Below are 26,631 nucleotides of genomic sequence, written 5' to 3' on the forward strand. Positions count from 1 at the left end.
TAACCATATAAATCCTATATGTGATAGATGTAAACCGAATGTGGCTTCTTTGACACATATGTTTTGGTCCTGTCCTCTTCTGGAAAAATATTGGAAAGACATTTTTAACATTATTTCAAACGTATTGAAGATTGATTTACAACCTCACCCTATCACTGCAATTTTTTGATTACCAAGGATAGAGTCTGGCCATTTATCTCCTTCCAATAACCGTATGATTGATTTCGTTACATTAATGGCCAACCGATCCATTTTGCTTAAATGGAAGGATCCAATACCCCCTACTACTTTTCAATGGTTCTTTCAAACTATATCATGTGTAAACTTGGAAAAAATCAGGAGTGGTACTGTTGATCCTTCACTTAAATTTGAAGATATTTGGAGTCCATTTATTCAATATTTTCACATGATGTAGATCCCCTTTCAATAACTTTCCAACTTGGAGGAACGGACTTGACGACATAATATTGCTCTGTTTCTACTGAGAAATTTTAGCCCAGTTTTTTTTCCCCTTTTTTTTGTTGTTTGTTTTTCTTTTGAAAAGTTTTTTTGTTTAGTTTATATTGTTTATAATTTTTTTATTGATTTGGTTTTTTAAATTTATATAATAAATCTTTTTCTTTCTTTTCTTTTATATTATATTCATTTACTAAGAGATCATTGGATCTACAGATTTTTTTTATATTTTATTGTTCTTTATGATTATATATGCTATGATTGTTATCCTCATCTCTTTGTATTACATGTATAAATATTGATGCTATATATCAATCTGTATTAATTTGAAAACTAATAAAAAGATTGAAAAAGAAGAACGTGTAAACTCCACAAAAACAGCACCCAAGGTCAGGATTGAACTCGGGTCCATGGTGCTGTGAGGCAGTGGCTCTACCAGCTGCACCAACGTGCTGCCTTTTCATTAAACATGTAATAAACCTGTTTTGGTCAATATGGTAACCTTAAATTCATACTCAGCCTGGAACAAAAGTTTCCCTTGGGCCTATAGTATTGTTTCAGAAGGTCTGTCCTCCAGTTTTCCAAACTAATCCGCACTGGTGTGTTGTAGAACAGAGAGACCAGGGGGTACAGATATAGTTCCCTGAAAATGGTGGCCCAGGTAGGCAGGGTGGTGAAGGAGGAATCTGGCATGCTTGCCTTCATCAGTCAGGTCATTGAGTACAAGAGTTGGGACATCATGCTGCAACTGTTCAAATTGTTGGTGAGACTACACTTGGAGAACTGTGTGCATTTCTGGTCACCGAGCTATAGGAAGGATGTCATTAAGCTGAAAAGGGTGCAGAAAAGATTCACAAGGATGTTACCAGGACTGGAGAGCTTGGGTTATAATGAGAGGCTTGATAGGCTGGGATTTTTTGCCCTGGAGCATAGGAGGTTGAGGTGTGACCTTATAGAAGTATACAAAATCATGAGGGGAATAGATAAGGTCAATGGTCACAGTCTTATTCCCAGAGTAGTGGAGTCTAAAACTAGACGGCATAAATTTAAGGTGAGAAGGAAAAAAAATTAGAAGGGACCTGAGGAGAAACTTTTTCACACAGTGGGTGGCGGGAATATGGAATGAGCTGCCAGATGAAGCTGTAGTGGTGGATACAGTTACAATGTTTAAAAGACATTTAGACAGGTACTTCATAAAAAAGGCCTGGAGGGATATTGGCCAAACACAGGCAAATGGGACTAGCTCAGTCAGACATATTGATCAGCATGGACGAGTTGGGCCAAAGGGCCTATTTCTGTGCTGGATAACTCTATGACTCCATGGTGAAGCCAATCATTTTTGTCAGCCTTTTGCTAAATGCCAGAAAGGATATTATTCAATTGTTTTCCTGACACAGTATGTACCAACCTCAGCTGCAATTAGGGCAGGAACCACAACTAATCACAACGTCCTTGGTTAAAGAGGGTGGAGTAAACAAATGAACATATGAAGTAAGCCATTTGGCTCCTAAAACCTGCTCCACCATTAAGTAGATCATGGCTGATTTGACTGTAATCTCCACATTCTCGAATTGATAGCCTGAATAAAAGTTTCTCCAATACCTGAATTTTCTACCAAAATGCTACTAGGATACCCTTCACTGAAGGGTTTTTATTTTGTTTTAGTTATTTGTTCATTATGACAATCTCTGGCAAAGCCAATATTTATAGTGTATCAGTAATTGCCTAAGGAGGCAGTTATGAGTCAACCACATTGGTGGCTTTGGAGATGATTATAGGCCAACCAAATTGTTTTTTACAACAAGCTGGTAGGTTCATAGTCACTGTTACTGAGACTTTCCTTTCAAATTCCAAATTTATTTAATTATTTGAATTTAAACTCACTACCAAGATGGGATTTGAACTTGCGATTCTGGATCAACATTACAGAATTCTGTCCTCTGGCCTAGTGGCTCAAAAAAGTGGCCATGGTGCAAGACGGGAAAACAAAATGCTTGAAGTGTCAAGACATTTGCAGAACAAACTTGTTACTTAGCATAGTCAAAACATTTGCCCTTTTTAAGTCAGCAAGTTAGATTGACACACAAATTCATGGAACTCATAGTAACATGGCAGGGAGAAAGGCCATTCAGTCCATCATGTCTAATCTGACCAAAGAAGATCAGCCTAATCCGACTTTCCAGATCTTTATCCATAGCATTATAAATTACAGCGGAGCAAGATTGAACGTATTCTCCAATCTGTGATTGAGGAATGAGTTGGTCATCACTGTGTAGGTCTGTGAGTTCATGCTTCTATTAGGTAGGTGAAGATGCCACATACAAGTTCTACGAGATTGTTCTCATTAACTCATTCCATAAATACAATGCAACCCCAATACTCGATGGATCACATAGCCTGTGCCCAAACACAGAAAGATGTTTGGGTTGACATCCACCAGCAAGCAGAGTCCTGGTTTGGGCAAGAGTGACAAATACCATCTTAGTATTGGAAGTTCTTGTGCTTTATGGAAGAGGCATAGCACACTGCAGCTCTGTTTAGTGTCTGTATATTTCACAATGACAAATAAATAGTTTTGAAGATTTTCAGAACAAAAGGCACCTTCCTTTCTGATGATGGTTTCTTTCTCTGCTCTCACCATCAGTGCAACCAATATCACCCAGCTAATCTGGCCTCTCTGTTGAACATCAAGGAGGTCTTCACATCAAAGCCTGATTTCTTACCCTTAGCCAACAGAGATCTGGAACAGAAACCCTGACTGACAAGAAGGGAAAGACTTCTCTACCACCCAGTTGAAATCAGTTTGCTCCACACCAATGGGCTTCAAAATCTGGACTTACCAGATGTATGCACTTGATTGCACACTATCCAGTAAATTTATTGATTGGGAATCCAGGATAATCACTTTGCAATTATGCATTTACATTACAGCAATAGCACACACATCCCAGCGGAGCAGCTCAGATCCAACTCAAGTTCCAGAAACAGATTTAGAAAGAGAGACTGTACAGGGGTAATTGATGATTTTTTAAAATAATTTTAAGTAAAGGGGAGCGTTTTAACAGTGCAAGACTAGAAAACAGGCAACTGATTAGCTGCCCATTATCCACCACATTTCATTTCCATGAAGTGAAAAACAAGGGAATTTAGGATGGCATGAGTTGGGCATCAAATTCAATATCATTCATGTTATAGTTGGCTTAAATATCCTCGACTGTAAATTTTACGACAAAGCCAGTGCATAAATACATGGAATAATGGCAAAAAATAACATTGCACGCTGACACTGTGTTCTTTTAATAGGTCACCCCTACACTGAAATAAATCTTTTACTTTAACATTAACATTCAATTGCAATAGACTATGGACTCTGGCATGAACACGTGGCTCTGATAAGTTTCAAATGAGTAGCTATCTCTCCCTACTGAAATTAAACAAACTCCAGTTTGTTCTCATCTCTGCTACTGATAATAATTCAGGTACTGCAGATTATATTAAAGTATAACAAACAATTGGCTGTAGTTAAAAAAAAGTCTCTTTTTTTCTGAAGTGAATAAGGGATAACATAGCCATTTGCAGCCCATAATATGAGCTGAAATATGCTATGGAAAAAAAATTAGCATTATCAACTGTCAATGCCAATACTGGCTTCTCCAATACAAGCACTCTCCAGACATCCACATTCGGTTCTGGCTCTGCATATCATTCTTCCATCATTTTCAGGCATGTAACAGTGGTGCAAGCTTACAGTAAATTTCCGATTCAACAACAGTAAAGACACAATTGGCAGCCAGTAAATGGCATGATCCCAAGTACAACAGGATGCACTCCACCTTCCATCATATCACTGCTGATTTGTATGAATCTATTGCATATTAAAGAATGCCGAAGATTGCTGGAACCCATGTTGAGAGCCACTAAATTCCTACACTTTAGAGTCATACTGTGCAAAGCTATGTTCTGGCAATAATTCAACTGGAATAAGCAGTTGTTGTTTCCTATCACATGAAACCTTTCCTCCCCTATACATTGGACAGGACACCAATACATCTCTATGCTTCTTTGATTGGTGCCGTAGGCTCCTTTACATTTTATTTACTGGATGTCAGCATTCCTTCCAAGGCCAGCATTTATTGTCCCTTTCAGAGGGCAATAAAGACTTATGAACATAAGAATTCACATGCAACAGATTTACTTCCACGTGGTAACATTATCAAAACAAAGTTCTTTATAATATTTCCTTGACTTCATGGTCACTGATGCTAGCTTTTCATTTCAAATGTATTTATTTACTTGAATCCCTTAGCTACAGTAGTAAGTTTGAACTCATATCACCAGATGAATAGTCCAAGCTTCCAGTTACAAGTCAAGCAACTTAACCACTATGCTACCATACACCCACCTGAGAAGACAGTGTCAATCTCCCTTTAATATCCCATTTGAAAGAAGGTGCATCCAACAATGGAGCAATCTCTCAGTGTTGCACTGATGTTTAAAATCAACTGTTTGCTGAGTCCTGCCAAAACATCTCATCCTTCCTCCATTCACTGGATGACATAGTGATGTCAATTGGCAAATGTCAGTGAGGTCAGTGCCAAGAATTTCCCAATAACTGACAATGACATAAAACAACAGTGTGGTCATGGCCACTGATGTCCTCTTTATCATTACCACTTCCAATGCTCCTTAATTTATTCCATTTTTAGAAAATGAATTTGACCACAAATGGTCTGCTTCCTAAATTCAAAGTGGACAGAGGCAGAAGAAAATGGTCTAAATCACTCAGGCAACTAGAACCATCAGAAACAAAAAAGAACAAGCCTTTTTCTGACATCCAGGAAACTCAGCAATTACTGTAGACCCAACCCAAACAACACCTCATCTCCCCCACCTTCCTTCAGTAAAATGCATGCCCATATTGAGGGGGGGCATTAAGAAGTGTTTTTGAATCTCCCCAATCTTCCATCCCACAAACACAGAGCTTTGTTTGCTACTTCTTATTCACCAAGACACATGTACAGTTTAATGACATTCTCACCCTCTTTGAAGCACCATCACTGTGACACCAAGCTGCCAAATACACGAGAAAGTAACTGTAAGATTGTCCAGATTAGAACAGTACAAGAAATGTAAATCAAAAAACTGCAGATGCTGGAAATCTGAAATAAAACCAGAGAATAATGGAAGCACTCATTAGGTCAGGCAGTATCCGTGGAAAGAAAAACAGAGTTAATGTTTCAGGTTAAACGCCCTTCATCAGCATGGATGAAGGGTCATTGACCTAAAATATTAACCGTCTTCCTCCTGTGTTTCTCTGCTTGACCCGCTGAGTGATTCCAGAGCTATCTGTTTTTAGAACCAGCTTTACTTATAATCGTTTTACCAATGTGTTGCTCTGGTTTAATCAATCTGTCTGTAGCTGCCCAACTTCTAACAAGCTCTGGATCAATAACGATATTGCAAATAAATGCAAAGAAAGTTAAAGCAGCTTAAATGCCTATGATATCACTACAATGTGGGATGTACTTGTGATGCAGCAATATATGATACTGGCAGTGCCATAACAGATCCTGCATTGCCCATACCATCACCCAAAAACAGGCACTGTGCTGACGAATGTCTTGGCCAAGACTTTAGCAGCAAAAGCTATTCAAAATACGAATTTAGAAAATCTATCTGCATATCTATTAGAGGTCAGTTTGCTGAAGTTATTTTAGGTAGCTATTTTAAGGCATATTTGTTTTTGCTTCTTCATTCTTCAGTGCTCCCCTTGCACCTTGATCCATTGGAGAAAAGATCCATCTCCTTGTTTGCAATTTGAAAATAATAAATACACAAATAAATGATGCATGTATAACTCGTTACACATCAAGGAATTGACATCTTCCATTGCCATGTACCTTTCCAATGCTGGATCCAATTACTTTACATATGCTTGTGTACCATTGTAATTAATAGTGATTGACTCCAATTAAAAATGATCAAATATTTTGGTGATATTGGTATTGTATTGGTTTATTATTGTCACTTGTACTGAGGTACAGTGAAAAGCTTGTCTTACAAACCGATCATACAGGTCAATTCATTACACAGTGCAGTTACATTGAGTTAGTACAAAGTGCATTGATGTAGTACAGATAAAAACAGTAACAGTACAGAGTAAAGTGTCACAGCTACAGAGAAAGTGCAGTGCAATAAGGTGCAAGGTCACAACAAGGTAGATCGTGAGGTCATAGTCCATCTTATTGTATAAAGGAACCATTCAATAGTCTTATCACAGTGGGGTAGAAGCTGTCCTTAAGTCTGGTGGTACATGCCCTCAGGCACCTGTATCTTCTACCCGATGGAAGAGGAGAGGAGAGAGAATGTCCCGGGTGGGTAGGGTCTTTGATTATGCTGGCTGCTTCACCAAGACAATGAGAGGTAAAGACAAGAGTCCAAGGAGGGGAGGCTGGTGTCTGTGATGGGCTGGGCTGTGTCCACAACTCTCTGCAGTTTCTTGCGGTCCTGAGCAGAGCAGTTGCCGTACCAAGCCGTGATACATCCAGATAGGATGCTTTCTATGGTGCATCGGTAAAAGTTGGTGAGAGTCAAAGGGGACAAACCAAATTTCTTTAGCCTCCTGAGGAAGTAGAGGCGCTGGTGAGCTTCCTTGGCCGTGGCATCTACGTGATTTGACCAGGACAGGCTTGTGGTGATGTTCACTCCAAGGAACTTGAAGCTCTCAACCCTCTCGGCCTCAGCACCATTGATGTAGACAGGTGCATGTACACTGCCCCCTTTCCTGAAGTCAATGACCAGCTCTTTTGTTTTGTTGACATTGAGGGAAAGGTTGTTGTCATGACACCATTCCACTAAGCTCTCCATCTCCTTCCTGTACTCCAACTCATCGCTGTTTGAGATATGGCCTACAACAGTGGTATCATCTGCAAACTTGTAGATGGAGTTAGAGCAGAATCTGGCCACACAGTCACGAGTGTATAGGGAGTAGAGTAGAGGGCTGAGGACACAGCCTTCTGGGGCACCAGTGTTGAGAATAATCGTGCCGGAGGTATTGCTGCCTATCCTCACTGATTGCGGTCTGTTTGTTAGAAAGTCAAGGATCCAGTTACAGAGGGAGGTGTCAAGTCCTAGGTCTCGGAGTTTGGTGACAAGCTTGCTTGGGATTATTGTATGGAATCAGAGCTGTAGTCAATAAACAATAGTCCAACATAGGTGTCTTTTCTGTCCAGACGCTCCAGAGCTAAGTGTAGGGCCAGGGAGATGGCATCCGCTGAAGCGCTGTTTCGGCGATAGGCGAATTGCAATGGGTCCAGGTTGTCTGGGGGGCTGGAGTTGATGCGAGCCATGACAAACCTCTCAAAGTACTTCATGATGGTGGATGTCAGAGCCACTGGTCGGTAGTCATTGAAGCACGTTACCTGCTCTCCCTTTGAGGTTTGGAAGCCCCCTTTCATGAAATCCTCACTCAGGAGGACATCATGAATCAACTTATTGAATATGATGTTGAGTCTCAAAGGTTGCAGTGTGCCCAGATGAAAAATGAGGTGCACTTCCTCAAGCTTACACTAGGCCTTTGTTCTGTCTGCAGAGATGACGGTGAGCTTTCAGATGCATGCCACTAATTCTCTAGCCACTGACCAATCTGTCTGTGGCTTCCTGCATTGTTACAGTGAGACTTAGTGACATCTTTCATGAACCTAAGCTCTTAATCGTATATTCATAGCCAGTATGCCTGCTCTTTACATTTTTCTCGACTCCAGATGTGTGCAGCAAATCAGAAGCAGAAGTTTTTAACAATGTTGATACTTTTCGCTGCCTGGTGGATCCAAAAGCAGTGTGAAGTCATTAGAGTCATACATCACGGAAACAGGGCCTTCAGCCCAACCAATCCATGCCAACCAAGATGCCCATCGAAGCTAGTCTCATTTGCCCACATTTGGCCCCATCCCTCTGAACTTTTCCTATCCATGTACCTGTCCAAGTACCTTTTAAGTTTGTTAATGTACCTGACTCAATCACTTTCTCTGACAGTTCATTCCATATACTGACCACCATCTGGGTTAAAAAGTTCCCCCTCAGGTTCCTTTTAAATTTCTCCCCTCTCACCTTAAACCTATGCCCTCTAGTCCTTGATTCCCCAACCCTGGGAAAAAGACTATGTGCATTTCCTCTATCTATGCCCCTAATGATTTTATACACCTTTATAAGATCACTGCTCATTCTCCTAAGTGCCAGTGAATAAAGTCCTTGCCTGCTCAATTTGCCTTGAGAGCTCAGTCCCCCAAGTCCTGGCAACCTCCTCATCAGATAAATTCTGGTGGATGCAAGTCCTGTCCCTGCTGTTGCACCTGGTATAGAATCGCACTGGACCTTCCCTGCAGTTTGATTTCATTATGCTTTATGTCTGCATATTCTTGATACTTAGAATAACAAATTCATTTTTAGGAGTTGGCAGAAGGACAGAGGCTGCAGTTCATCCTCCCATCCCACAGCAACTGGCAAATACTCTTACGCAAGCTGAGTGCTGGTCAGGATAAGCATCTTCCCTGACTGTCAGAGATGCAGTGAACAATCAGTACAGCCCAGGCCACCAGGCTGTGGCTCACCTTTAAAAATCATAACAGCCAAAAGAAAGCTTGAAATCAGTTCAAAATATCAACAGTGGCCTACAATTTCTGACAGTTTTCATACTGCCGTTGGCTTACAGTAAATTCCAAAGCAAATTTAATACCATTTGCCTTGGCACAGTCCCTGTCAAAATTACCCATCAACATGTACTGACAACACTGCTTTGGCAATCTATTACATGCCATGAATCATGTATTCTTGCATCAGACCATGTTTTGACAATGGATCGGTAATTAACAGGTAAGGTTAAGAATGTACTTCTGACACATAATATCCATGATTAGCTAACCATCTCCAGACTTTGCCACTAGCATAAAGCTAATTTGGTGAATTTTCCACCAATTGCTACTCAATGAATCATATCACCATCTTGACATTTCAGTAAGTGAACAAAATTCCCATACCTCATTCAAATATAATAAGGATAGAAAGTTAGGGCTTGAAACCAGTTGGAGGTATCAAAAATGACCTGTAGTTTCTGACTGTTTTCAAACTGGCCATGACTCATACTAACTTGCAACACAAAGCTAATGTCATGTGCTTGGACATTGATCTTTTTGGGAAACAGTCTACAAGACTAACTGAAAACAGGTTGTTTTGGAATTACACCATTTTGAAAAGGTCATGAGGCCACATATTAATTTGACTCAAATCGGGCAACACAGATAAATCACCAGGGTTGACTTTATGCTGCAACTATGCAAACCCCTGGTAACAGCACTTCTGGAGTACTTTGAGGGCACTACGCTGTAGGTAGGACATATTGTTGATGGAGGGGTTGCAACACAGATTTTTCTCAATGGCACCTGGACTCCAAAGATTAAATTATGAGGGATTATACATGCTATGGTTGTATTCCATAGAATCTATATTAAGGAGCAATTTGATCAAAATTTTCCAGATATTCAGGGGAAGATTGGATGGTTAGAAAGAAACTAATTTCATTGGATGGTGGTTCCACAACCAGTTTAAAATTCGGAGACAAGACTTTCAGGAATGAGGATAGAAAACACTTCCAACACACAGAGTGGTAAAAATCTTGAATTCTCATGATGCTGGCTCAGTTGTGAATTTTAAGTCTGAGGTAAATGGGTGTTTGTTAGCTAAAGCTAATAGGCTATATACCAAGCTGGTTACATGGACTTGGGTCACAGATCAGCCTCAATGAATGTTGCAACAATCTCGAAGGACCAAATGGCTTAATTCAATTCCAATACTCGTATGTTCCTAATGGTACAGAGCCAATTTCAAAATGAAATGGTTCTACCAAATAACAAGAATCCTACACATTTTTAGGAGAACAATGAAGTTCATATTTTCATAATTCATACAAGCTTAAATTGTGCCTTGTGCAAACTCTGGCTCACTCATATCCAGCAGCTTTCTTAATGGGACATTAAAGGAATTTATTTGACAAAAGGAATATGGATTAAAGCAGTTATGTGGAACCATAACAGGAGATCAGCTACAATACTAAACGGTGGAGCTGAGTTATGCAACTGCATGGCCATTTCCTACTCATTTTTATTATATTTTTTAAAACCTTTATTAAATATTGGTTAAAAAATTACATTAACCAAAATTGACAATTATTCTTTAAAGCCACTCTATAATATTTAATCACCGCAGTGCAGCTGACTCATAAAATGAAGTCCCACAACAATTTAAACCCACCAGGCAAACACAGGAAGACCTTGTTTACCTACTGGAAGCTCTTGTCTGTAGTTTTTTTTATTTTTAAAAGGTGGAGACTGTTTCCTGTTTTCCCAAAGGGCCAGTATGAGGACACTCTTTGTAGTGGATTAGGGAGTGAGAAATGCGGGAATAGACCACAAGTACTTTCAGCAAACTATCTCGCAGTCAAAGTTTTTTTTATCCCTCTGGACACATGGAGAGACCAAGGGCCATTTTTATTACAATAGCATCACCACATGAAATGGTGATGTTTTGCTATTTATCAGAGTTCGGTAGCATGCTTGGAAAAAAAACCTCAGATGGGCTAATCAGCTCTTCATTAACTCAGTGCTAATGTGCTGGAGCAAAAATAATGCTTAAAGCTACTCTAATTTAGCAGTTTAATTAAGAAAAAAAATTGTTGATGTATTCTTTTATGAAGATAATACTTCTTCAAGCTCAAAATAGCCAAACTTTTAATTCAACAGCCTCAATAAAAATGTGACTTTTTAAAAAATTCTTTTGATTGGTGTAAAGGGCAAGGAAGTCTTGCTTTAAGACAGATAAAATGTGCAAATAACTCATTTAGTTGAAAGTTATTCAATTAAAGTTGCCCTTACATATTAGTTGGTTAGCTAATTGTACTGCCATTAATTTTTAGTTAAACCCAAGAACTGATGGTTCCACCATAAAAATGAATTGGTAAAAGGTTATAAGATTTCATTAACCAAATTTTGGGGAGAAGAGAAAAGAAAAACAGAAAATGCTGGAAATACTCAGTGGTTCAGACAGTTGTTCAGGTCAAAGACCTTTCATCAATCGAAATCATTAACTCTGTTTCTCTCTCCACAGATGCTGCCTGACCGGTTCAGTATCCCGATACATTTTCCATTTTTATTTTGTCGTTCCAGTATCTGCATTTTTTTTTGTTTTATGGAGGAGGATGTCTGGATTTTCAGTTATATTGCAGTCAGAATTGTAGGTTTATCATTAACAGTGCCAACAATTTGAGATTACAAATTAAGCTGCAGAAGCAAACCAACTTCAAGCATGATTTATGCCTTTTTAATGTCCCAGCACTGGTGTACTAAAGAGTAATTCTTCAAACAGGTGCTAAAAGGACTCTGTAGGCATTCTGCTCAGGTTATGTCTCAGGCCTACAATGCCTGATTTTCTGCCCAATGAAATGAATGACGCAAGGACTGTGGGCCAACAACTTCCCATGCAGGTGTGTCCATTCTACCAGGCATATCAGTCCAGAAACACTGTCAAAGATCAAAGCTTTGCTTGGCTTCTAAGAATCCACTACCAGCCTGAGAAGGTGCTGCACTTTCAGAAGTCTGGTCTTGGATAAGACTTTAAAATGATGCCCTTTCTGCCCTCTTTGGTGAGTGTAAAGTCTGAAACTGTGAAAACACAGTTCCTCCAAGAACGTCTGAAAACAGGCATTCCTGGGACAGTGCGGGCTCATTCCATCCGCAATGCTCTGAAAAGGAATGGAGTGTGTGGTCAGGGTGATGGATCCTGGGCAAAAGGAGCATTGCACAATGCATTACATCAATTGGGGCGTGCTTGACAATGAAAGTGTGTCATGTGCACAATGCAGTTTACTCAGCTGAATTTCCACATTGAAGGAAAATGACTTATAAACAGAGAGAAAATTTTCCCTTTTGCGGATGGTTTAGGGAGTTGGAGCAACAGTTTTAAAGTTTAGTGCAAAAGACATCAGAGAAGGAAAATGTTTTTTTGCATGGAGTCTAACTGTTCTCAGGGAGTTACCACATGTAAAGATGGTGGAGACAGAGTCAAACACAGCTTTCAGAAAGAATTGGATTAGCACTCCAGGGAAAATAACCTGCAGGGTTATAGCGTAACAGAGGGGGGGATTATAATGATAGGATTGCTCTACTAGGGGCTTGCATTGAGGTAATGGGGAAAAAGTCTCCATGTCCAATGACAATTCCATGATTCTCTGATTTTAAAATAATGTCATTCATCAGTTCACAAGAGAGCAGGGGACTTCCCTGTGCTGAGGTCAACATTTGTCCCTCAACCAATATGACTGAATCGATTACCCTGTTATTATGATCTGACTGTCTATAGAGTCTCGCATGTGCAAACTTCTGATATTATGGAAAATGTAATTCTCTTTGAGTATCCTGCAATATTTTCAGTGATATATAAAAGCAGATTATCCCTACTTCGCCATGGTTCATATTTCAGTTGAAAAGTAGATGCAATTAGAGACAAGTAAACAGGCACAGAATTCCATTGATTGACTGCCTTCTCATTCCCTTGTTTTGGATCAAGCATTGCATGCAAACCCAGTATTTCACTTAAAAGTTTGGCTCTCATTGTAAAATGTTTCTCAACTGGTATTCTTAATTTTCATCAAATTAAATACAGTCAATCCACCACCAACACATTGCAAAAGATTGCTTTATTTTTGAGAACAATGCTGAAAATCAAGGCGATGGTTTTGCTTCATGGAAATGTCTGGGTGAATGGGGAAGGGGGTCATGGGATGCTGGTTTGCAAACATATCAGCTCTTCTTTCTTTGTAGACATACAGAAGTACTGATCTCAGCATTAATTTTTTGGCAAACGAATGCAGTCATCAAGTTGCAATTGTGTAATTATCACTCAAAGCTGCTTAGTTATCACGTGCAAGTTAAAGTTTGCTTACATGGGTCACAATTTAAAGCAATCTGAAATGACAGTGTTGTGCCATTCAGCTTCACCTCAACAAACCGGTAGTCAGGGATTCACAAAGCGTACAGGATTAAAACAAAAATAAATTATTGACGCAAGCATGTACACATGCAGAAGTAACTAAATTCTCTCTCCTTCTTGCAATGTAATTAATACACCCAGAAGTCCATTGGCACCATCTTTATTCTGCCTCAGCAATTCACTTCACAATTAAATTTGTTACTCTACAGCAAGATACTGTATATCTCAGAGCTATACCACTACTGTGCATTGTAATGGTCTCACATTCTGAGTGAGGGTCAAGCTTATATCTTTATTAAATTAGTGGACTTAAGCATTCAAAACAAGCTAATATTCTAATGAGGAAGTGCTGCGTTACCAGACATTTGCGCGAGGTATGTCAACCAGTTCCTACATGTTCATCCAGGTGGTTACCAAACCATAGAATCTGATAGCACAGAGGAGGTTATTCACCACATCACGCCTGTGCAATCTCTTTGAAAGAGCTACCCAATTTGCTCTTCTCCCATCACCCTTTTCCCATGGACCTTTAACTTCATTTTTCAATCCAATTCCCTTTATTAAGTTACTGTTCTTTCTAACACTCTGATATTTTAATTCATAACCTTTGCCTTAAAAAGGTTATGAATCTCCTCCTTAGTTGTTTTTACCAATTATCTGTTCTCCAATTATCAATCTATCTGCAAGTGTAAGCAGTTTCTCTGTGTACACTTAATCAATACCCTTTGCAATTTTGACCACATCTACTAAATTTGCTCTCAACCTTCTTGCCAGATCAGAAGAAAACAATTCAGGTTTCTCCAGCCTCTGCACATAACCAATCCCTGGCATCATTCTGGTAAATCTCCTCTGCATTCATGACAAAGCTTTGACACTACCTGGAACGAAACACATTAGGTCTCAACTGGAGTATTGTGTTCAGTTCCAGACACAACCTCCTTGTTTTGGTGCACCATTATTCTATCTATGATGCTAAAGTTGTCATGTGACCTTTTTAAACAGCCTTCTCAACTCACCTGCCACCTTTGAAGATTAGTACCTTGTACGTTTCCTGATTACACCCTCTTTGTGCTTACTGAGACTTTATGAGGTTTGAGGGAAGTGTGCAAGAGAAGTGGAGTAGGTCCATTTGACATCCTCAACAAACACTATCAAAACCAGATTGAAGTTAATTATCCACTAACTAACATTGGACTTTGCAGGCCATTGCTTTGCCTCCAATAATGAGACTGACCATATTACAAAAAAAAAGTAACCAACAGCTTGTGAAAATTTAGGGATGTAGCAAAGACAAAGCACTGTATTACTATTGGTCCTTCTATGGACAAAAAAAATCAACTGAATAGTGTATATATTGAAATTACTTTCAGTCAACAAATTCAATGTACAAAAGTGGTACAGTGTCACTACAGCAGAGGTACTGACTCTCAGCTCTAACAGCCCTGGTTCGATCCTCACCATCGGTGTTACAACAGGGAGTTTGCACATTCTCCCTGTCACTGCGTGGATCTCCACTGAGGACTCCAGTTTCACCCCACGTCCCAAAGATGTGCTGGGAGTTGGGTTAATTGGCGATGTATGTGGCTGGGTGGTAAGAGAACTAGGTGGGGTGTTAATGGGCATGTAAGAGAGAATAGGTTGCAGGGAGATAAGTGGGGTAATGGGATCGATGGGATTGCTCTGAAAGGCAGCATAGATTTGATGGGCCGAATCACCTCCTTCTCAGTTGTATGTGATGAAATGCCTGGATTGTTAGATTTATGTGCAGACAATATTGTTGTATTCTGATTGTTGGTGTCCAGCATGAACATCATGAATCACCTACCATCCGATAATGGCATGGCATATTGAGCACGTCCCGGATTAAAAGAGATTAACATTGTGTGTGAATTCTGCCTCATTCTATGCTGAAAATGAAAAGGATGCATGGGACAAACTACAAGACAACTTTTGGGTGGGAAACAAATAAATAAATTGGTCATACTTCACTCTCTCAGTTTGTGGTGTTTTTGAGAAGAAACACCAGGAATGCCAAGAATCTGAATTCAAAAGGATTGAAGGAAAACATTAGAAAAAGCCTCAGCAATTCAAGAGATTCTGTCCCAAACAAGTGCCTCATTAAAGACATTTATGTGTTTTTCATGCTCAGACATTGACTATCTTGTATCACAGAATTCTGAGCTCATTTCATTGGCCTCAATTAACTCATTGATGCCACTTCAAAACCCTGGATTCTCCTACTCAGAACCATTATGTGAGTCTATGTGTTTCCCTCTTCTCTGGAGCTCCCTACATCGCACATGAGACTCTAGAGCCAATTTGTTCCCCATTTTATTCCTTACCTTTGGTGCACTATTTCACTTGTGAGATACTCCCAACTTCATTGAACCATTTAGAGTTGGGAACAGGAAGAGAAGCAGAGTCTCTCTCACAAACACATACCACATAATTTACCATCCAGAGATGTTCATCCAGTTGTGCTTGATCTACACTGTTGGATCCTGAACCCAACCAACCCCAAATTTCAACTCCAACCAACAGGTGAGAGTAGAACCAATGAGTCAATGCTCACTCCATCTAGATGTGACCATCTAGTTGAATGCCAACCATTATGGCTGCCAACATTCCAAGCTCCAGTAACCCACTGAACGACTCACTTTTTGTCTAATAGTCAGAATGATACCAATAAGCCAAAGGCTGATTCACAATGTTTAAGTTCTATCTCCTTTTCATCACAAGATTTCAAATTCCAGCATAGCAGCTGGAAAACTTAACATACAGTAATTAAGTAAAGCCAGAATAATTAAAATAAATTAATCTCAGTGCTAGTGCTCATGAAACTACCAGACTATCGGATAAAACATCTCATGTGGTTCATTATTGACCTTTAAGGAAGGAGTCTGCTGTTCAGAATTGCAGTGACAAGGCTGATTCTTAACTGCCCAGCAACCCACCCAGTTGCCAAGAAGGCACATGCCAGTGAGGCCCACATCCTGTGAAAGAATAAAAAGGATTAATGACTGTGGCTCTGCAAGACAAAATATCCTCACCTGAACTGGCAAATTGTGGGCTCAAGACTTACTTCAGAATCTCAAGGACAAAAACCTAGGTTGACATTCCAGTACAGTACTGATGGAGTGCCGCAGTGTCAGAGGTGCTGACCTCTGGACAAGATACAGAACTGTGGCTAATAGGTTGTTAATGTGAAATTCTAATGTGACGTTACACTACCTATCAAATGAGATTGCAATATTTTCTTTTAATGTAACTGGTACAGACCATTAAACTATTCCAATATATTTCCTTGTTCATAAAAGTTACTAAGTTATTTCTTGGTTGTTAAACACATTGGATATCCTCTGCTTATGAAAAGCATTACACAAATTCTACTCTTTATTTTCTTTTTCTGAGAACAACTGAGGAATGAAGCGCCATAAATCAACATCACTTACGTTCCAAGAACAAGTAAACAAAATGGCATTATTTCCTTGAAATAGTCCCCAAATAATTATTCAACATACACCATGGTATGCTTAATCTGCAGCTACATGTTGGATGTCTTATTAGAACAAAGATTCTTTTAGCTGACTGTAACATTTTATATACACCTACTAAAACATAAAATATTGGACAGAAAACTGCTGGTCAGAAATGAAGGGAGGCACAAATAGTTACTGTGTGCCTAATTATCATGCCCCCAATGTTCTCTTCTGCCAAAAAAAATCATGTTATCTCCTGAGAAAGGTGACTAGATAAAAGAATCTTAAACCAAGGCAAAGGCAGTATTGTTCTGGGAAACTCCTAGCCCGCTCACTGAGACAAATAAAATAAACTGTGACCATGAGCTACATACCCAAACAGTCCATATATCTTTTCTATACACTGCAAAACTAGCCACAACAAGGAAATCATCCAGCTCCATTTTGTACAGTTGCAACAAATCCACACTCACCACACAATGTGCTCACTTATTCCCAGTGTCAAAAACCTCTTGTGCAAAGAACAAACCTCCTGGTATTTATGCTTCCATGGCAGATGTTCATGACTCTATTTTCTGTACAGACTATCCACTATGCCTTTGTTCACAAAGGCATGGTTTGTTCATCATTTTATATGTTTCAATTAAATTATCCCAAGATTTACTAACACCAAGTACCAATACATGGAGCTTTGTTGTAATTTTTTCCAACCCCTATATGATATATTATGTGCATGGATCAAAACCGGACATAGAATTTTAAACCTCTCCTGGGCTTTACAAACAGTTCTTTAGTTTTACACTGCACCATCCACACCACCTGAACCTTTACTTGTCTTTGCTGAGGTTGTTCTGCAAAGTTTGTGCACAAAGAGACACTCATGAATTATCAAAACTAGTTCCCTTTCTTGCTTGACAACATGCAAACTCCACACAGAGAGCATCCAACATCAAGATTAAACCCATGTCACTGATGCTGCAAAGTAGCGGCTCAACAAGCTCCACCCTGTGCCGCCCTGAATAAGTGTTACACAGATCTGTATTCCTCCAATTCTGTCTTCCTGTGTACTCCTTGTTTGGGATACACCACATTGGGAATGGTAGCTTCAGCTACCCAAGAATTTCTTTCTTAAACCATACCACCTCTCTGACTCTCTGTTTCTTTTCCATATCCAATCAAAGATTTGCTTTCTATTCTACAAAACTCTTCTTTGTGAGGTAATCTGGAAGTCCACATGTACAATATCAGTAGTGTTTCCTTATCCATCAGTCTAAAAATCTCCCCAAGCATACAACAAAGCTGCAGGACCCGGTCTTTTTAAGAAGTCATGTTGGGAGCCTCTAACAATACTGCGTCAATTTCCATGTTGTACTATCATTCTAACTGCACTCACTCTGTTTCAATGCCAATGTTGTACCATCAGAAATCACTTTTTAATCACTCTAACAATTTTATAATAACTGAAATTTAGCTACTGGGACTGCAATTTCCTACTTTTGAACTGGTATGCTTTTCAAATGCTAATTATGCTTTTATGTCATTATGTTTATTTTGTTGTTTATTTTTGCACACATTAAGTTATGTATAAATTATATCCATTTATGATAAATTATATTTGTCATGTTTGTAATGTACTGTGTTGCTGCTGACAAAAGCTAATTTTTATGCCATCTATCCCGTGTATGTATGCCTGTGACAACAATAAACTTGAATTCATAAACCTCCTTCCAATCTATAGGAACAGTTTCTGTAGCCAGTGAGCTATTAAATTTATAAGCCAGTGGCTCACTTGATACAGTCCATATTTCTTTGAGCACTCAGCAGTAATACCCTAAAATGCAGCATCTCCTTCAGATTTGAAACTCCTTATTCTTTCTTTACATACATCAACTTCTTCATCCTCAACTGGAAACAGCATTAATAGTAATCGAGTCAGCTGAAGTTACTGATTAAGAATCTTTATCTTATCCTGATAATTTACCAGATGTTGCCCCGGAATGCCCTTTACCAGGCCCATGGATTCTTTTCCCCGACCAGAAATGACCTCATTTATAACACTTGCTATGGCTCAGTTGTTAATAACCTTGACTTTTGAGCTAGAAAGCTGTGGGTTCCAGATCCAACCTGGAGTCTTGAGTTCAAATATCCAGGCTAATAAAATGCAGTGGAAGGAGTTCCACACTGTCAGATGTGTCACCTTTCAGATGAACTGTTAAACTCGGGAGCATTGTTTTTTTGCTGGTGGCTGTACAGATCACGAGACATTTTAAAGAATACAGTGTTTATTTTCTGTGTAGTCCAACCTTCATTCTTCTCACAGTATTACAGAAAATGGATAGTTGTTATCACATTGCTATTTGTGGGAGCTTGCTGTGTGCAAATTGACTCTCTCTCTCTCATTTCTGACAGTACAAAAGGAACAAGAGAAAAATTCTATAATGGCTGCAAAACACTTTGAGGTTAATGGGTGGTGTTATATAAATGCATAACTTTCTTTAATAAACTTTGCAATTATTTTTTCATCAAACAACATTTTGGTTGTTCCAACAGCAATCTGTTGTCTTCATCAGAACCCAGCATCTATCCTAATCATGAAGTTACAATCTGAAATACACTATCTAAAATGGTGGTGGATGTATGTTCAATGCTAACTTTCGACTGTGATCCAGATACGTACTTGGAAAAGAAATATTTCCAAGGCTATGAGAGTTGAATAGTTCTTTCAAAAAGGTGACTTAGATACAATGGGCTAAATTTCCCCTTCAATCTGGTATGATTTTGCTTTAACTAAGTGTATCAACAGATTCAAAGACAAATATACATGTGTATACAGGTATATAATAAATCATTTATTAAAATTCTAATATTAGACAATTTATTATAAGAATCACAATTTACAAGCGAATCTGATGGTAATACTTCTTGGGATTTTATTCAGAAAGTCCAGATATTATTTAGTTCTTGCAGTTCTCCCATTCACTTCAACTGGTAGAATCACGGTTTTTAATGCGACTTTTCAGACACCTCATGAATTGCTTCATGTTGAGAAAAATTATTCACCGAGGACTTCCCCGCGCCTTTACTGAGATCCCAAGAAGTGGGAGCAAAGTGATATGTTGGTACTGATAATACAGGGATCAGAAGTGCAGCGTCTCCATAATGTTACCTGCAGTTTCCTCTCTTTCTCTCTATCGCCATCTACTTTAAAGCGACAGGCAACTGAAGAGAAGTAACAGTGTAAAAATTGACCGGTAACAAACCGGTTTCGGGTCACTTAACTGATTAGGGTCTGTGTAACCAGCTAAACCCGCGAAAGGATTAAATTACCAAATTATAAACAGTTAACACTGCATCAAGATACAGAGAATTGTAAGAAAGTTGCCCCCCTCTCTACACAAACACACACACTTTCAAAGGCACTTCAACCCCAACGCCCCCTCACATTTAAATACATTTCGGGTTTTTACACGAAGTCTGCACCAAAAAAAGAATTAAGATATTTTGCAAAAGAAATAGAATAAAGTGGGGAAAGCGGGTTAAAGTTTTTGGGTTACTTTTCACAGCCTCCTCTTTGCAATTCGGCGTGGCGCACTGAAGTCCCGCTTTACTCTTTCCACATAAGACATATCAAAGATTAGTGGTTTCTCTGCCCCATCTCTACTCACCCTACTTTAGGAACCCGTAGCGAACTGACCATGGCATTTCCACACTAAAGCCAACCTGGCTTCTAGTTTCAACATCTCTCGCTTGGGAAGGGTGCTGTTTCTTTTTAATAATCATACAGACATTAACCGGGACTGTCGCTCTCGGGGCTTGAAAGTGCAGCAAGTGATCCTGACCAACTTAAAGTAAAATAAAACTTCCCACACTTACGATGAAACGGGGTGCCTGTTAACAGTTATGAGCGCTCAAGAATATGTGCGGATCAGTAACGTAATCAACAACAAAACATTTCAATTGCGATTGTTTTTACAAAAATTAATCCACAGATTAAAACAACAAGAAGACCTTTTGCATTAACTTCAGCCCAAAGAGGGGAATTTATTCCGACTCGAACCCGCCGTGATATCAAGGAACAAAAGATTCACATTCCCATTGTATCCAGAGGAGCTGTATCAAAGATTTTATTTTTGAAAGAAAACTAACTCAAGCGGTAAAATGCAGAATCTCTAACCTTTCTCCACAGGTTTGTTTTCAGTCCTGTTTCATTTCCAATGAGGGGTCCCTGTGAATGTATGCGAAAGACTGCAGGTTGTGCGATCTCCCTTGTGCATGTGCCTCTCTCTCTCTCTCTCTGTGTTAGAAGTACAAGAGATTTTTTTTAACCTCCAGTAGCTCCTCTACAGCTGATCGAAATCTCGAGGTTACTATCGGTCAGACGCGCTCCTCTCACTGCCGAGTCTTGTTTATGTGTCACTATCTGCTCCAGGAAGCACATGGAGAGCCAAAGGGAAGGGGAACACTCAAGCGGTTTTAACAAGGGGCAAAATTTCCCTCGGCGTGGGGTGGTCGTGTGGTGTGGCTCTGGGGAATGGGGGTGGAAAGTCAAGTGAAAACATCTCTGCTAATCAGTCCCAGCGTTAGACTGTTAATCAGCAAAACAGCAGATGTAAAGCAATGCGGTTCATGTTGCAAAAAGAACATAAACGTTGTTAATATGCAAGCAGAACGGTGTTTATCTAGGGGATTAATCCACTCCTAACTTCACTGCCCTCCTGTCCAAGGGCTCAGGTAAGATTCATGAAAGGTCAAAACCTCAGCCTTCATGGGATCTTGCACAGCTTGGGACAGTGTGGCCATCAAGGCAAGTAGTAGTTTACATCAGAATGTGTGTCTCATTTGGTGAGAATGGCTTAAGAAACTTGTAGCCTGAGCAACAGTATTTTTTTGAATCTTGGGCCAGAATATGTGGTTAAAGGAACTTACATTGAGTGTTACCAGAAATCAAGCAGTTCAGATAAAATGAAAGCCATAATGCCAGAAAATACCACATATATGCAGCAAATTAGTCAGCATCTAAAAAGAGAACTACTTCTTGCATTCATGTCAGGTCTTTAACTTGGCAAAACATCCCAACCACTTCACTAGGGCAGAGTCCAACACTGGGCCAGACCAGGAGATCAAGGTGAAGGGTCTCGACCCAAAATGTTGACTGCCCATTTCCCTCCAATAGATGCTGCCTGACCCATTGCGTTCCTCCAGCAGTTTGGTTTTTTTTGCTCCAGATTCTAGCATCTGCAATCTCTTGTGTCGCCAGACCAGCATGTGTTAGGACAGGTGATGAGAAGCCTGGTCAATGAGACAGGCTTTTAGGTTGAGCAGGAGAAAGGTGGTGAGCCTCAGGGAAGGAGTAACAGAGGGTATAGCTCTCAGTGGTGAGGTGGAGGGACTGAGGGTACAGAGAACTGTAGGGCTGAAGTTAGGCTGGGCCAAGAACATGAAGGAATTTGAAAACTAGGGTGAGAATTTTTGCATCAAGGCTTTGCCAGATGGATATCCGGGCAATGTTTATGTTTAAGGAGTAGACCTGATGCTGCTGCAAGTAAGTTTTTCATTGCATCTGTGCATACACATACTTGTGCATGTGACAATAAACTTGACTTTGACTTTGACCTTTCAGCAATAGTTTCCCAGATGTTCATGGGAGATGATAAATCCTCTTAAGTTCCCTGTCTCTTTAGGCCGTGACAACCCTGCATTTCAAACTTTTCTTTTTCTACCAGGTTTCAAACAGTGCTTGGCCAGGAAACCTTGATATAACATTCTCCCGACCTACCAACCTTGCCACCTCTGAATCGGACAGATCTGAAGGTCAAGTTTCCATTCCCCCACAGCCCCTGAGCAATTCCACTCCTAATGCTTGTCCTTGAAGACAACACTTGCCCTTGAAGACAACATTTGCCCTGGAGTGAGATAGCGCTTGCTCCTCATTGAACCACCTTCACTACCACATCTCACACTTGCAGCCAAAACTACCTCTCCAGCCTTGGGGAAGTTGGAACCAGACTCTTGTGTCTCCATGCTATCTGCAAACCAGCTTTTATTTAAAAATTGGAATGTAAACTTAAGTGAGGAGACAGAAGTGCCCCCAAACAGTTGGAAAAAACAGTTCTTTTTCATGCTGGAAGGATGTAACTAGTGGAGTACCCCAGGGATCAGTCCTTGCCCCTCAGTTATTTATGATTTATATTAACAACCCAGAGGAGAGGGCAGAGTCCAAGGTAACCAGTTTTACTGATGACACGAAAATGTGTGGGAGGATATGATGTGATGAGAATATTTGGACTCTGCAATAATGTACAGATAGGTTGAGTGAGTGGGTGAAAACTTGGTGAATGGAGTTTAATGTGGGAGGTGTGAAGCCATGCACTTTCCCGAAAGGAGTCTAAAGGCAGCTTATTATCTAAATGTGGAAAGATTGCAGATAAGTGGTACAGAGGGATCCAGGTGTTCTTTGTGCAAAAATCGCAGAAAGTTAGCAGGCAGGTGCAGCAGGTGGCTTGAAAGACAAATGGCATACTAGCCTCTATTGCATGAAGGTTAGAGTTTAAAAATATGAAAAAAACATTGTTACAATTGTACTGAGTACTGATGAGGTTTGTGGAGGCTAAATCATTGGGTGTATTTAAAGCAGAAGTAGCTAAGTTTTTGAAAGATTAGGGAATTGAGAGCTATAGGGAACTGACAGAGAAAAGCAGATGATTTGTGTTAATTTAAGTTTATGTTAAATTATGTTTTTTGTTGCCTTGTAACGTAATGTGCTGCTGCTGCAAAAAGCTTATTTTCATGGAAATTTATACTCTGTCTATGTATGCCCATGACAATAAACTTATTGAATGATAGGGCAGGCTTGAGGGGCCGAGAGGCCTCCCCGTGTTCCTATTTTCTTGTGTCCTTCTTATATTCTAACTTCAGAGGGTCTCTCTTTGATTGTTAAACATTGGACATCTGAGTGCAATGGGCACCCACCATGCCCATTTTTTGAACAGTGCAAATGGGGTAATGGCCCAACTGAAATGTGGTTGTTCCGAATGCCCCTTCAAATGTGGAATAGTATGTTTCATCTGCCTGGCACTTCCAAGCCCTGATTCCTTCAGATCAGCCATAAAAACCAATTGAATATGGCCAAAAGCCTTGACTCTTGAGGTCCCCCTCATTACCACCATCATTGTAATAGACAAATATGGCTTTCAGTTATCCCATTGACTAGAAATTGGCTCTTCAGAAGCACTTCTACATTCTCAGTTATGTTATCAAGTAAAGACTAGCTGCTTCTCCAGAAAGAAAAGTTTACCAGCCGAATAAATTTTTGTACACCTCCTGGTGTCCAATTGGAGAAGTTTGGGATGGGTCTTTCTCACGCCCTCTTGTCCACAGAATGTGAGATGCAGGAGAACCTAAACAAGAAAGAAAAAATAAATCTAAAATGAGTGAATGAAGCACTGGAAGAAAAAGCAAACCTTGTTCCAATGAGTTGAGCTGAAAATACCAAGTATTTAGGAGAGGAAGTTGTTTAGTTAAAGCATCATTTACAATGCAGCAAGAGATTTTGTTTAACTTTTCTGTACTTACTCAGCTGACTAAGGACTTTATTGAAGCAAATCTGGGTTTTTGATTGATAAAACTTTTTCTTGATTCCTTTTTGCAGTTGGAACAAACTTGATGGGATGTGGGGTTAGGAGTAGTCACATCTGAACTGCATCAACCACATAACTATCATGACTCCAAGAGAGGTTTCCTGCACCATATAATTCACCTTCTGACTCACCAGCCACAAGGAACAAGTCAGGAGTGTAATCAAATACTCTCACTTGCCTGGATGAGTGCAGCTCGAATAACATGGGAGAAGCTCGATACCATTCAGGACAAAGCAGCCACTTGACACTATCCACCAATTAAATGTTTACCCCCATCTCCACTGGGCAACTGTGACTGCCAGGTGGACCACATGCAAATTGCACCCATACTCATTCACTAAGGCTTGTCAACGGCATATCCATAACTCACCATTTCTATTTCCTAGGAAGACTACATAACCCAGTGCTCAGTCCTACTAGGATTTAATAGATCCCTTCTATATCACAAACTAGTCTGACCTGGAAACTTATCACTGCTCCTTCATCACTGCTGGGTTTAAATCCTGGAATTCTATCCTCAGCAGCAGTGCAGGAAAACCTTCACCAGGAGCACTGCAACAGTTCCTGAAGGCAGCTCATTACCACCTTCTCAAGGGCAATTGCAAATGGGGAATGAGTGCTGGGCCTTGAATGTGTTCCCCATGACTGTGTGTGTTTCCTCCTGGTACTCTGACATCATCCCACATCCCAAAGATGTGCAGATTGACCAGTGCTAATTGCCCCCAGTGTAGTTGAGTGCTAGAATCTGGAAGGGAATATGGGGAGAACAGGTGACAGGAAAAATTGCAGGTGAATGGGATTACATGGACTCCATGGGCTGAATGGCCTCCTCAGTTATAAGGTAATATGGAAATGAGTTGAGAATGTGGAACTCATTGGCACGCAAATAGCTGAAGTGAATTGCATTCATTTATTTAGGTGACAGTGAGCTTGAAACACATAAGAGAAAAAGGAATATAAAACTTCTGCTGATAAGGTATGATGAAGAATATCGTGACCTAGTAAATGAGAAGCATAACACTCAGGACAGGAGAGTTGTGGTGAACTTCCCTTTTTCTTAACTATGCATTCTGTGCAATTCTGTTGAATGCCAGATGGATCTATCTTGAATGCATACAAAACTAGAATGTAAAATGACTTATCAAATTCATCTCCCAATGCATCAGACTCCCGCATTGGAGGAGGTGTTGATTACATCCATAGTGTTGATACCATGTTTGGCACTTTCTTCATCTAACATGGATGGTATGAAAGACAATAGAAGGAAAACTCATGAAAACAATAGTTTTAAAAATCTTATAATTGCTGAGAGAGAGGCAGAGGCTGAAACCCTTGCCACATTTATAAAGTAGCTAAAGTGCATATTTGAAGATTCACTATATGACCTACAAGACTGTGGACCAGGAACTGGGAGGTGGGATTAGGCTGGGAGGCAGGATTAGGCTGGGAGACTCTCGTTTTTTTCAGCATGAAAACAATGGGATGAATAGCCTTCCTCTCTGTTGTAATTTTCTATGATTCTGTAGGACATTGTATTAAAAGACTATTCTAAGTGACAAAAAATATTACGAGGGGAGAATTCAAGGATTGGAATTAAATGTGATAAACTTGGATGAAACACCACAAATAACTGTCAGTCAGAAACTGACAGATGGTTTGGGTCAACAAGCCTTCATATTTAAGATCATCCTCTTGGAATATCCAGAGCAAAACAGTCAAACCTTCCAATAACACTAATCATAAAATCAAAGAAATGTATGGCATAGAAAGCAGTCACCTAGCTCTGGACTATCTGGTTTTATCCTACTTTCCAGCTTTTGGTCCATAGCCTTACAGGGTATGGCTCTACAGGTGGTTGTCCTGGCATTGTTTAAATATGATGAGGGTTTTCACCTCCTCTCCCTTTTAGACATCGAACATGGAACATTACAGCACAGTACAGACCCTTCGGCCCACAATGTTGTGCCGACATTTTATCCTGCGCTAAGATCTATCTAACCCTTCCCTCCCACATAGCTCTC

General features: G+C 39.9%; 1 protein-coding gene across 1 annotated transcript in view; it reads right to left on the reverse strand.

Moving 5' to 3' along the window:
- LOC127572810 (phospholipid-transporting ATPase ABCA1-like) overlaps positions 1–21,274 on the reverse strand; it is a 137,990-nt gene extending 116,716 nt beyond the window's left edge. Inside the window, 1 exon segment of the mRNA XM_052020445.1 lies at positions 21,148–21,274. The gene's annotated coding sequence lies outside the window, so the exon portion shown is untranslated.
- Positions 21,275–26,631: the final 5,357 nt, after the last annotated feature.

Source organism: Pristis pectinata, chromosome 7, assembly GCF_009764475.1.
Source record: "Pristis pectinata isolate sPriPec2 chromosome 7, sPriPec2.1.pri, whole genome shotgun sequence".
NCBI lineage: Eukaryota > Metazoa > Chordata > Chondrichthyes > Rhinopristiformes > Pristidae > Pristis > Pristis pectinata.